Source organism: Neovison vison, chromosome 11 (genome assembly GCF_020171115.1).
Source record: "Neovison vison isolate M4711 chromosome 11, ASM_NN_V1, whole genome shotgun sequence".
NCBI classification, from domain to species: domain Eukaryota; kingdom Metazoa; phylum Chordata; class Mammalia; order Carnivora; family Mustelidae; genus Neogale; species Neogale vison.
Window position 1 is genome coordinate 36,119,489 of NC_058101.1, and position 14,043 is coordinate 36,133,531.

The window sequence follows — 14,043 nt, forward strand, 5'->3', positions numbered from 1 at the left end:
ATGGACTGTAAAAATAGCCCATCTGTTCTCACACGGAAAAGTGGCATCAGTGTGTGACATTACAAAAGCAGGCACAACATTCATAGTGAAGAGCCACATAGTAGACATCATTTTTCTTTCATTACCTTATGCCAATTTCCTCTTAGCAAATTACCTCTCGCCCATGGAATGATGTCTTGATGGAACTGTAAATCAGAGTTTCTTGTCAATCAGCCAAGGGGTGACCTGTGGCCAGAGCTAAACCAATTTGACCCTCTATGTCAGGACTTTGATTTGTATGTGCAGTGATGTTCAGGTGGAAAAATACCAACTTGGGCTTATTTGTTCCATCAGCAGAGTTAAGTCATTCCTGCCTTTAGATGCCCCAGTGTACCCCAACCCCCCACCAAAATGCCTTGGTTCTGAGCCTGGCTCTCCAGCCTTCCTTTTGATTCTGTGAGCTACCAGCAATATTTTTGTAAGAAGATCCTGTTCCTGCTTAACTTTCCAGACTTGGTTTCTGTTGCCTGCCAAATATAACATCCAACATCTATTTTATTTCGTAAAGTCAGGATGTCTGAGCTGTAGGAAATCTTAGAGATCATCTGGGTAATGCCCTCATTATACAGCTGAGGAAACTGAAGCCCCAGAGGTGGAAGGTTTCAGCCAAGTTCGTTTCACAGACTGCCCAGGATCCTGGAGTCTGCTTTTTATTTTAATTCCTTTTTAGTACAAACCCCAGTCTCCTTCTCTGTCTCTTCCCTCTCTCTCTCTGCAATGCTTAATAGGAAATGTGGCCTAAAAAACCCTTCATTCCTCCCTCCCCCAACTGACAACTTGCTTTGTATAGTTTAAAAACTCATTTCAGAGATAGTCCTTTCTGGGATTTGGCGTCTGGGAACAACAGCCATCAGTTTATATCCTTATATGGAGCCTTGATTCTTCCCAGCTGTCTTTAAATGTTTATTTCCCCCTTACATGAAAATAATGTTGGGAAAGGAAGTGGTTTGCTCTAGGCAAGTGTATGGGCTGGGGTTCTCAAAGTGATTACTTACCACTTCCAAGTCTGACTTCTAACTGTGTGCATTCGGGGAGGACTTTCCTTTACGCACACTGAAAGATATATATCTGCCCTATCTTTTTCGGTTGCTTTAGGGCAGTCATAGCTCATACAAACACGCCCAAAGGGCCAACTCTTGGGGTAGGAGTTGGGGAGGAGATTAATAATAATACGTAGTCTCCCCTTATCTGTGGGGGGGATATGTTCCAACACGCTCAGTGGCTGCCTGAAATTGTGGATAGTACCATATCCTATGTATACTATGTTCTTTCCTACACAAATACACCTCAAATTTAATATCTAAACTAGGCACAGCAAGAGATTAACAACAATAGCTAATCATTGAGGATATTTACATGATAATAATATCACTATAAAAGTAATTATAGTATATTATTATATATCATGTTATTACATATTTATTATATTATCTATTTATTATATTATAATAGAACTATAATAAAAGTTATGAGAACATGGTCTCTCTTGAAATAACTTACTATACTGTCCTTACCTTTCTTCTTGTGGTGGTGGGAGATGACAAAATGCCTTCTTGATGAGATGAAGTGAACGACATGAACGACTTAGGCCTTGTGATGTAGTGTTGGATTACTTTTGACCTTCTGCCAATTCTTCAGGAAGATCCTGTCTCCAGACCACTGGTAACTGATCCCAAGGAAAATGGAACCCTGGATAAGGGGGAGCGACTGTAGCACTAATTACATGCCAGCCACTATTGTAAGCACCTGGCAGGGATTAGTTCATTGGTTTTGTCTCATAACACTCACAGCTGTACCTTCTAGGCCCTTTTTGGAGAGATCCAACATGCGTAGTAACAAACTAAAACGTTTTCCATGTCCATGGTTTACTAATGGTTAAACATAGCTTCATGAAAATTCTTTTCCTTCTCAATGATCCCTAAAGACCAGTATTGGATCAGGAGGTAAGGACTATAGTTAATCATCCTGATTTACAAGTGAAAAAAATTAAGGCAAAGAGAGGTTAAGTAACTTACTCAAGGTCACGCAGCTATTAAGTAGCAGAGTTGAGGGGAGCCTGTGGTGGATTAAGTCTCTGACTTGGTTTAGGCTCAGGTGGTGATCTTAGGGTTCTGGGATTGAATCCTGCCTCAGGCTCCACACTCAACATGGAATCTGCTTGAGATTCTCTCTCCTTCTCCCTCTCCCTCATTCTCTTTCTCTCTCTCTCTCGCAAATAAATAAATAAATCTCTTTAAAAAATTTTATAAAAATAAGTGGCAGAGTTGAGATTTGAACCCAGGTAGTCTAGGTTTCAAGCTAAATGCTCTTAACCTTCTAGTCTGTTGCACCTTAATCCTCTCTTTATGTAGGGAAGAGTAGTTTCTTTTCCTTAGGAAAAAAGTTGTCCAAAACAGACAAATGACTTTCATAAACACTTCTAACAGGGGTTCTGTGTCATGAATCTCTGTGTTTCAACAATGCTTGGACCATTGCTACAAACAATACTCTACCACAAGAACCGCTATGGTGCAAATGCTTCTCCTGTGTCTACACATGTATCAAAGTACTTCCACAGAACTGAATTATTTGGTGGCTGTGAGAAGAGTTGCACAGAAAGAAGCTTTTGGCTCTTCATCAGTCTCAAAAAATAACTTTAATCAATTAATTAAAAGAGTTAAAATCTTTTCACTCATCTCATGATCCCTATGGGGAGAGATAGTAAAGACAATGCAAAAACACCCAAATATTGATAAAGAAAGGCAGTGGATCAAGTACCTGGACCATCCCTTTCTGCTACTGGTTTCCAAAACACATTTTTTGACTTGAAATTTGTTATACAGAGACCGGAAATCATCTCTATTCCCCTCCCAATTTTGGCAAACAGACAATAAAGATTTTATTTTTAAACAGTGCACCATAACAAAGTTTCATTATGTCTAAACAACCAACAGGGCTTAATCATTACATCATAGTAAGATTTTTTTCTTATTTTATTCTTTATTCAGAGTGAAAAATTCAGTAGAAAAAATTCAATAGAAAAATAATCAGTAGAAAATTTTATAAACTTTCTATTTTATTCTAGCTATCTAAATAACAGACCAATGCTAGAAGAAAAGTTCTCCATTATTCAGTAATTACTGCTTTTTTTACAGAACAATTAGATTAATGTGAGCAAAAAGGATCTTTTTCAATGGCATGTTTTAGTGCCAGAAATTCCATCAGAGACAGAAATCATAGGCCATATTCTATACAGTGTGCTCATTTGAATGGGATGGGTAGTGGTGGAGGGGTAATAGGGAGGTCAGATAAGAAGGAGAGGGGTAGTATTCTGCTTCTCTTGGAAGCCAGTTGTATGAGTCCTAGGACCCAGCTTGGCCTACCAGTGCCCTAAACAAGCCAGTGTTTGAGATTCTATCTTTAATTAATTAAATTCCTGTTTAATTAATACCACCACAATATTTGAGTGGTGTGGAACCTCCCCCACTATCTCAGCACCCAGACTTAATTTTTATTAGCAGTTTTTTCAATGAAATTTAATTGGAGTACATTACCTATTAAAGCTTTGGACAGGCTTCCTTTTGATTATTAACATATTGCTGATGTGGAGGTCTTTTAGTTATTCATCCATTTGTTAATATAACAGCTACCTTATTCCAGACACAGTCCCATAGCCGAGACAGATAACCTAAACAGTTACAATGCAGCCTGGAAAGGACTGGGCTGTCCCTTGAGGAACTGGTTTCATCCATCTTTGAAAATCCAGTACCAAACCAGATGCCTGAACTGGAAATTAGCCAATTAGTGTTTGTGGACTTAATGAAGTGAGTGCTATGGGAACTCTGACAAGGGGCATGTAAATGAAGAAGGAAGACAGAAGTGAGGGAAGACTTCTTGGAGAAGGGGACACAATCTGAATCTTAAAGGATAAGTTGGCCTGGGTGGAAGGAACACATATAAAGGCACTTGGGTAATGATGTACAGAAAAGGGGGCCCTACTTTAAGATCTACATGTCTTTCAAACACACACACACACACACACACACACACGGGCTGACACGCAGGAGACAGAAGTATGCTTTCTTTGCAAATAGTAATAACTATGCTATTCTCTATTTCAAGGACATTGCGGTAATTAATGTGTGACAGAAATGGGCTTTGTTAAGCTTCGGAATGTCAGAGTTCTGCAGGGGAAATTGACAATACTGTGATCTATTGTGATATTTTCCACACTATATAATTTGAGCTTGTAACTGCTTAACCAATTAAAGATTAAGCAGGTAGGTAAATGCTACGGCACAACTGAAAGAATGATTTATTATAGCAAAGGATATTGGAATAGAGGGAGGACAGATTGAAATCAGAGGAGCACCACTGCAGGGTGCTGTTAACTGGTGCTCCCGAACGAGGCTTCCCTGTCCAACCTGGAGAAAAGCTGCACCATAAATCCCCTTTTAGAGAGTTCCAGTGCACAAGGTTTGGGAAGTTCCTGCAGCTGAAAAAAGCTGGGCGTGTTTTGGGGGGGGGGGCACTTATTAATGGTTGAACATGCTTTGCAGGAATTTTTTTTTCCCTTCTCAGTTATCCCTAAATTCCAGTTTTTGAGTCATTGCAGTAAGAAAAGACGGAGACACTGGAGGATTTATGGAGTTTTATCCCACTTTTGGGGTTATACTACAGCCAAATTTTAAAAATTCAGGCAAAAAACAATTCCATTAAAGGACATTTTCTTTTGTGCTAATGGTGCTATACTGATTTTGGAATGCGTTGTTCTATGATGTCATCAGTACTGTTCAATACTTCAATCCATGAGGGTCCTTCATGGGCTCCAGTCAATGCACAGTGGCAGTTGCTATAGTTGCTATGTTCAATTGCCTCTATATAGAAGTAAGAGAGGGCATGGTGCCAGGAGCTGTCCACAAGAATCTCTGTGAGTTAGACCCTTGAGTTGGTGAGGAACTAATTAAAGTGCTGGAAAATGGAGGATCAGACTGTAAAGGTTTTTGTTTGGATGTTTTCCAGAATGCTGAGGCCAGCCAGTGAAGGTTTTAATCAGGGCAATAACCAGACTTGCACTCTCAGAGAGTCCGTGCTGACACCACCTCCTTGGAGGGGGCTGGGACCTGTCCTGACATCAGGTTGGTGTTATGGAGGAGGATAAATAATTTCCCCTCTACCCTTCTGAGTTCTTAGCTGAGACTTTTGTAATAAAAGTCAGAGTAACAAGAGAAAAACAAAAGGAAGTTTATTAACTTATAACCTTATGTAACATTAGAGATACCCAGGGGAAAAGGAGTAACTCGAAGAGGTGGCTTCGAATTCAGGCTTATATGCCATGTTAGTAGGGAAAGGAGAAGGTGATATAGGCCTCTTAGGGGAAAGTAAATGATTTTTAGGAAAGATGAGTGGGCCCTGAGAAGAACAGATGGGAAGTATGATAGGTTGTGACGAAGTCTGTCTGTCACTTCTAGTCTCTTCAGTAACAAGAATCAATCTTCTCTGGTTGATGAAATTCCAGGGGAAGGGATTTATGACAAGTTAGTTCCTTTTTGGGGTTCTGATTTTAGGCAGATAAGAGAGTGCAGAGAACACCTTTCTCTGCATTTACTCTTTTTCAAGTGCCTCACTCAAAATAATCAACATACCAAAGCAGCATATTTTGGCGTGGCACATCCTGAGCTCCTACAGTCATATACGGGGGCACCATATTCTGTTACCCTTCAATATCTATCGCACTAGTCCATAGAACGGATAAGAAGAAAATGAAACAAGATTGGGGCAATGAGGTGGAGGAAGATATACAAAGAAGTAAGCGATAGCACTTGGCAACTGATCTGATATTGATGGTAAAGAAAAGCAGCAGCCTAGGGTGACAGCTAGGCTGCTGGCAGAAGTAACACTGTGCATCCAACAGAGAATGTAGGAGGAGAAGGAAAGATGATGGATTCAATTTGGATGTGTTCAGATTACATTTAGTGGTATATTCAAATACTGATGTACAGATGTCTGGCAGGAAGGCAACTCTGGTTAGAATTTAGGAGTGATGTCAGGGTTCCAGGTAGAAATTTGGGTGGCATTAGCATACAGGTGAATGTTTACAGAAACCAAGGATATACCTACTGGATTTCTTGGCTCAAACTGATTTACCTAATTTGGGATGGGAGATGGGCAGAGTGAATTTCAAATTGAACCTGATTTTATTTTATCAATAAATGTTGTGGACCTACTGGATAGATGGATGAATGGATGGATGATTGAATGAATGAAGGGTATACTTATACCCTTCATTCCTATACCCTGTACCATTCCTATACACCTATACCCTGAAAATCAATAGACATTCTCTTTATCTCGTGATTTGTTTTGGTTTTAGCTCTGGTTAAGAAAAAGAATGACTGCCTCAAAGACGCAGAAGGGCAACATTTGGATGCAAAACATGGACTTTATTAAGCTAACTAATTTCAGCCCATGTGATGTGTATTATTCTCTTTAGATATCCGTGACCTAACAATGACTGACCAACTGCTGCCTTTGCAGCAAATGCAGATGGAGATGACCAGCCAAGTGACAGACTCAGTACTACTCAGCAAGCAAACATGCTAATTTGCATATGACGTTGCTTGAGTAAATGTGAGTCTTCACATTGCTTGCTAAAGACCAAGTGGTTTTAAAGGAAAGAGAGATGTGGGATACCAAGCATTTGCTCGTAACACCCATATCTTACATAAATGGTCATACTGTGGTCCCAGGGGCTGCAGGACAATCAAGACTCCTTAATAATCAATCACAACCCCATGAAGGCAATGAATGTTCAGGGCAGGGTGGAAACAAGTCTTTTATTACCACTGATAGATAATTTTTACCTTGCTAGGGAAAGGTAGTTCTGAGCCTTCATGAATTGTTGAGGAAATGCTTAAAATGTACAGTTGTGGCCCAAAGTGGCCAAAATGTTTTCACACCTCATTACCGGCACCATATAGTTTGGGCAATGCCAAATAAATTACGAATCCATTTTGTAGTCAGGAAGGTCATTAGGACTCAGATTCGTTATCCACTGAGAGTTTCCTCTGCTTTCCGTTTATTACTCTCCTTTGAGTGAAATGGAGCTGTAGGAGGAGAGTAGAGACCTCAATTCATTCAACCCTGACACATTATTCGTGTCTACAGTTTTGCCATAAATTTGGAGGAGAGACAGAAATTGCAAATGCAGGGATTTAAATCCCCTTGTGCTACATTTGTCAAGAAGAGCAGATTGTAAACTGCTTCTCGCAAATATGATATGCATTTGGGCATCAAGCTAATAACTCTGAACCACAGACTCATTTATTTGTGTGGTGTTTCCCTCCAGAAGTTTCTGAAATTGCTTCTGTTGCCATTATGTATCTCAGAGCTATTTGGGTTTAGTAGGAAGATTACAGAGACTATCTGGCTAAGAAAGTTAGAGTCCATCTCCAATGAGATGGAAATGACAAATTTTTCTGTTTACATCATCACAGTCTTTACAAACTATGCATTTGGAATATTTGACTTGGGCTTCTCTGAGGAAAGCAAAAAGAGATTCGTATAGTCACCAGACTTGTCTTAGAACCCTATAGGAATATTGATGCTGAAGAAATCCATATCACGAAGAGGCCCTCACTCACCCTTCTGATGCTTCTATTTAAAAATAATTTGTGTCTTTTACACTTTAAGTCACTGGTAGGTCCCTCTTCCCTTATCTCCTTGATCAGAAGGATTTTTCTTTTGCTTCTTGTTTTGATTTTCTTGAGGTTGGGAGGGGCAGAGGGAGAGGGGAGAGAGATTCTCAACCAGGCTCTGTGCTCAGTTTAGAGCCCGATGCAGTGCTCAATCTCACAACCCTGAGATCATGACCTGACCCAAAAAGTAAGAGTTGAACACTTAACCAACTGAGCCACCCAGGCACCTTGCTTCTTGTTTTGATTTTTAAAAATTTTGTTACATAAGTCATCTATTAATACAATTTCATTATTAAAATGTTTAATTATTACAAATAACACTGGAGTTCCCTTTGATTACTATGTCAAATCCTCTACCTTATCACAACACTTTCCACCCCTGGTCATAGCATTTTTGGTAGTTACATGTGTATCTTTCTAGATCTTCTTCTAAGGGTGTAGTGTGTGTGTGTGTGTAGTGTATCTTGAATGTGTATGCCTGTGTTATTTTAAATAAACATTCTACAAGTACCACCATACTGTGAATTTCTTTTTTTCACTCAATAATACATCTTGGAGATCTGTTAGTACAGAGATCTGTTCGATCCTGTTGTGGACTGAATATTTGCGCCCCCCCAGAATTCAGCCTAACCCCTGGTGTGATGATATCTGGAGATAGGGTCTTTGGGAGGTGACTGGGTCATAAGAGGGGAACCTTCATGAGTGGGATTAATGTGCTTATAAGAAGAGATGCAAGAGAGCAGTGAGAAGACAGTCATCTGCAAGCTTGTTACCAGCTCTCACCAGACACTGGATCTGCCAGCACCTTGACCTTGGACTTCCAAGCCTCCACAAGTGCAGAAATAAATGTTTGTTCTTTAAGCCACTGAGTCTATGCTATATTGTTACACCAACCCCAAATGACTAAGTCACATTCCTTTTATTCTTTTTAGCTGTTGCATACTATTCCACAGTATTGGTATACCTATAGTACTTACTTAGGCGGATTTAATTTTTCACCACAATCTACCCCTGCTTGATGAAGAGTCTTGAAAAATCTCTCATCAATTCTTCTAAGTAAAAAATGTAATTCCATTCATTCTAATGGAAAAAATGTTTCTATATTTCTCAGCCTCCAAATCATATCTGTTTCTTACAACATCAAATACCATTAAAATGGACACAATTACTTCTATAGTTAGCATTTCATAATATAACTCAACCAGACATTTTCTCATTAATTGCCCTATAATATGGCTGTTTCCATCCTCTCATTCAGTATTCAGACTGTACACTTAATACTTTGATGTATTTTTTCATTCAACAAATAATTACTGAGCACCTACTATGTGCCAAGCAACAAAATTGGGTGCTGAACACATGGTAACAGACAAAAAAAAAATCTCTGACTTGTGGAATTTACATTCTAGTGCAAGAGACAGATAATAGACAAGTAAGATACACAGGATGTTAGCTAGTGATACATCCTAAGGAGAAAAAAACAGCAGGGAGAGGGAATATGAAATATTGGGAAAGTTGTGGTTTGACATGGAGAGACCTCATCGAGAAGGTGATTTTTGAATAAAGACCTGGAAGAAATGACGGAGGGAGCTGTGAGTCTTCCAAAAACAAAAGTATCCCACACATCCCCGACGGAGATGCCCTCTAGGACCAAATAATTCTTTCTGACAGAAATGGCCGAAGTCTTTCTGCCGGGCAGTTCATCATCTGGTTTCTTGTCCTTTATCACATTTCCTAGCCATGGGATTTTTTTTTTTTTTGCAAAGCTTGCAGACTAGAGCTTTCCTGCAGAAGTGTCAAAAAAGGCAATCATTGTTTTCAGTGAGAAATGGGTCATTCAACATGAGGGAGAATGGGATTATAGGTTGCCCCCCTTCTCTTGGGATCAGAAGCATCAGCAGGAAAAATGTGGTTAGGCTTCTGACAGGGAGATTTGTGGAACAATTTATCTCTGCCTGAAGCCACAGGATAGGAAGAGGAGAGCCCACGTATTAACTGGGGGAGGACTCAACCCAAGGGAAAATGTCCTTTTTATGAGCAGGAATCTGCTTGTCTGTGGGCTCTGGTATTTTATATACTGCCTGGACATAAATCCTAGGTCTTCCAGTTATTCATTGGTTAAACATAGAGATTACTTAATCTCCCTGAGCTTCATTTTTCCCACCTGTAAAATGGGTATGATAACAGTAGCTATCTTGTAAGATTGACATTGGGGATTAAATGAGGTCACGAGGGTACAGTGTTTGGAAAATAATGATTTCTCAATAAGTAAGAATGCCACCACCACCACCGTCAATACTATTGGGGTTTCACAGGGAACAGCACCAAGGTCAGAGACAAGAAGGCATTATTTAGTTCATCTTGAAGACATTTATTGGTAACTCACAATGCCCGGTACTGAATATTCAACTAAATGGCTGCCTAGAGGCAAGGAAAATATTTTAAAAGATCCCTGTGCTCCAGGCAGGTACTAGAGGGTTAAGGATTTTCAGGAAGGGTGGTGATTTACAAATGGGTTTCCCTGGCACCAGGGAAGGGGGCAGGGCAGGAGGAGGAAATGGAGCCATTTTAGGCGTGATCAAAGGCACCTGTGAGACGGGAGGCTGGGTTGAGAGCCAGGAAGCTGCTTGATGTAAATGTCTGTGAATACAAGATGTGGCTAGCCTGGGGTGAGCCTAATCCAGGGGTGACCTTGCATGGCTTCATTCCGTGTGTCTCTAGTCCCAGTTTGTTCTCAGTTGTGTGGAAACAACCAAAGCTGACAACCAAATCTTTCAGCTACAAATCCACCTCACCGTGTAAAGAGAGCTAAACATACAAGTGTTCAGTTGTCTAAGAATAACACATGACGTCTCTTTTTTGTTTGGAGGCTGTGTATCGTACTTTAAAATACGATGGCTGGTCAGGCCAGACTGCCCTGGGTTTGAATCCTGGCTCGTTTCACTAGTTGTGTAACATTGGATGAATTCTATCATTTCTCTGGGTCCCAGGGCTCTCATTTGTGCTGTGGAAATTGTAATAATATCTACCTAATAGTGTAATTACGGACATGAACTGGGACAAAGCTTATAAAACACTCAGCATAGTGTCTGGTACACAGTAAATACATATTAATTATTATTATTGAAATCTTCTGGATGGATTGTTTTTTGAGGAGATATCAGGGAAAGGGTAGTATGATCGGAAAGAAAGGGGGAACGGAAGAAAAGCTATGGAAAGGAGAAGCAGGAATGTAAAGTCTGATCCTGGAAGAGAGGCACTTACTAGCTGTCCAAAAAAAAAAAAAAAAATCCTGAGAGAGAAAAAGGATAAGATGGCAAGGACTCAAAAGCAGAGGCTTAGCTTTGCTTTTTGCCAAGGTTCTATCCATCTGGCCTTGGCGTCTCTGCCGGCTTTTTCCTCCAAAAGGCAGCTCCAGGAGCCCAGTGGTGAAACCCAGGGCAGGGAGACAGATCATCTCCAAATCACCCTAAATTCTGCTCTCAGGGAAGGCATATAAAAAATGTACATATCATTCTTTCTGGTATAGCATTCCCCTGAGACTAATAGAAGAGACAGGCCTGTCAAGTGAGTCAGCAGTGACCACAGGCAGACATAATCCCATTGCTTTTTGGCTGACAACTCATGCAGAGGAAAATGTTCTCTGATCCACGCACAGGGAAATGGGGTTTAAATCCCAACGCAAAATTCTAACCGTAATCATCTTCCAGACCCCGCTGATGATGACCCCAGATGCCAGAAACATCAGAAACACCATCGACATGCTTCTTACCATTGGGTTGTAATGATTTAGTCATTTGCTAAAGGTAAGATGCTCAAAGGATGGGATAACTCATTATTTTCAGATCTAAGCAAACACAGAAGGAACAGAATGATGTCTTTTTCTCAGACTTGTTTAATAGCAGATATGGCTCCCCGGGATCGATGATGGGCAAACATAGAGAAAATGAGCACGAACCTGAATGAGTTATAAGATATCTAGAAGAACAAAACAAATAGTGAACCACGTGTTTTTTGTTTTTGTTTTTGTTTTTCCTTTTCATGTGAAGGAAGGGTGGCTGGTCTGGATCCACTCCTATGGCTTTTTGAATTCTAATCAACCAGAAAAACAAGGCAAAATGGCAGTTGTGAAACAGATTTTCAGTATGATCTCTTCTGATGTGCCTTCACAAACACAGTCATTTAAGAAACCAAATTGAAGCCTGGATCTGAGTTATCAGAATGTAGGGCATGCTTAAGAGGAAGATCAAAGGGCACTTTTCACATTACAAAAATTAGCTTGATGCTAAAGAAAAATCGCTCTTGTAAAAGAAACATGGATGGAAATCATGTATTATGATCCAGTCCATCTGTTCAGCATACTTTATCATCTATCTGTCTATCCATCTGTCTATCTATCATATATATATATATATATATAATATATATATATTATATATACATATTTTTAGGAAAGAAGAGAAGTATATTTATTTTACATTTTTGCTAAATTACTTCCCTAAGTAATTACTTCCCTAAGACATAATTCCAAGACCTCTGGGATGGCTTTGATTGAAATCTGCCCACTTTGGTATCTAACTTAATGCAGCTTGGCCAGCATGTGAAGGCTGACTTCCCCATGGGTGAGCTCCTGGGTCAGCTGACTTCTGCAAAGCACAGAAAACGCTCTCATTTCTGCATTCCATCTTCTACCCTTATCTTAGCCCTTTTCTTTCGCCCACCCAAAGCTGATGCTTCTCCATCCCCTTTGAGCTCTGCTGCTGGGGTCCATGGTTCCTTAGCTGGTGTTGCCAAGGCTCCTGTCACCTGGTCCCGCTACTCATTTAATCATGACCTTGACGTGCAGCCCAGTGTGAGACCCGGAAAAAAGACAGAATTCTGTTCTCAGTGGGATAGACTATTTAAGCTTAGGCCTCTGCTTTAAGATTTGGGACTCCATTTTACCCTTTAGAGCTGTATATATCAATGCCCCAAAGCAATTTTTCTGGGACGCATTTTGCTTTGAATTGGAAATACGCTTTTGATGTTTTTTTATTTAATAAGGCACAGACACAGGACCGTATCCATTATTTAGACTAGAACTTATTTTGCACTTGATGTAAGAAAAAAAGCTGGTACACTTGTTCAGGGTAATTGCATAGAGTAGAATGAACCCAATTTATGTAAAGGATTATTGAAGGAATACAAAACTTCCAAAGTAAGCCTGCTAAATCATTCATTCAGTAAGTGATTGACATTTGCCCATATTGGGATCGTGGGCTTTGCTAGGTTTTAAAGCAAAGCAAAGAAGCAATTATTTAAAAGGGAACATAAAAACCGGCTTTGAAAGAGAGCAATCCTGGAGGGTGGATATATTTTAAGTGATTATTCTCTCTTAAATAATGTAATCCACAGGCCACTGAGTGAGGCCCCAGGAATCATCTCTCAGCCAACGTTTCTACCTGCCCATCTTTCATAGTCTATCACTAAAACATATGTAAATGCAATGGACATAATGTCAACTACATTTTTAAAGGATAATTATCTCTTATTCTTCTAGGGATTCCTATTTTAGGATCAAAAATGTTGCTATAAACTAAATGGGTGCAGTTGGGCTTAAAGTCTATTTCTGGGAATCCAGCTCCTTTGAAACTACTCCTTCCCATTACATTTCCAGTTAATATCTATAAATCCATCTGATGCTAAAAAATCTGATGTGAAGAAATTGTAAATCTTAGTCCTTTCCTCTGCTCTAGACATAGTATGTCCAGAATTTATGAAGAGGTAAATGTTAACATTTTCATCAGTTAATTGTTCCCTAGACTTAATGTCAGAAACATTTCACATTATTGAGAAGCAGGAAGGAACAACAACAACAAAAAAGCAACTTTAATGGATTCCTCAGAGAGTACCTTTCTGGATTGTAAATCATTGTTCTTATGTTTTCTCTTTGGCTGGGCTGTTTTAGGAGATACACAAATGAAATACAGGATGCAAATGAATCAAAGACTAACAAGACATAGGATAATATTAAAATAGTCCCACTTGCCTGTATGGGACAAAGGCAGTCTACTCCATGAGGGGGATAAAAGCAAATATCAATGAAGGATTTTTACCCTTGTGAAAGTGCAAGCTTCCTTTACTTGGAAAGAGCCATGGGGGGGGCGCCATCTTGTGATGAGGGCTGTATGCTGACAGGGGTCTGAAATGGGAGCCATATATGAACCCCCACCTGGAAGGAAGGAATGAACTTGGCGAGCTCAGGAGAAGCACCCACTGACAGTGTCTCTCTTGGCTGCGGGGTCTCGTGGATCAGTATACCAGTTGGTCAACCCGCATATTAGTATTT